Genomic DNA, 398 nt, shown 5'->3' on the forward strand with positions numbered 1-398 from the left:
AAAAGAATGAGAGAGGTCGCAGCTATGACCCTGAGGGACGCCGCACTACTCACCTACGGGAAGCAGGATACAAGTGGCGTCAGCCCACTGACGCCCAAATGGCGACTTGGGCCGCGGTGACGAAGAAAGCCCTAAATGAAGCTGACAAATCTAATTACCACCAATCGCGGCCATTAGGTCCTGCCCACCCTTGCTTGAAAACCATCAAAACATTCCATTAGCGTTCATTATCGCGTTAGCATTCACCCCCTCCCCCTCCCCCTCCCCCCCACTCACGACGGAATGACATTGCACACACACTTTCCAAATTAAGGTTCATGAATGTAATTACCCTACACGTCAATCATTTCATTAGGCGCGTTCAGTTTCAAGCAGTGCTGCAAATTAAACTCGCGCCG

Source organism: Macrobrachium nipponense, chromosome 8 (genome assembly GCF_015104395.2).
Source record: "Macrobrachium nipponense isolate FS-2020 chromosome 8, ASM1510439v2, whole genome shotgun sequence".
Taxonomy (NCBI): Eukaryota; Metazoa; Arthropoda; class Malacostraca; order Decapoda; family Palaemonidae; genus Macrobrachium; species Macrobrachium nipponense.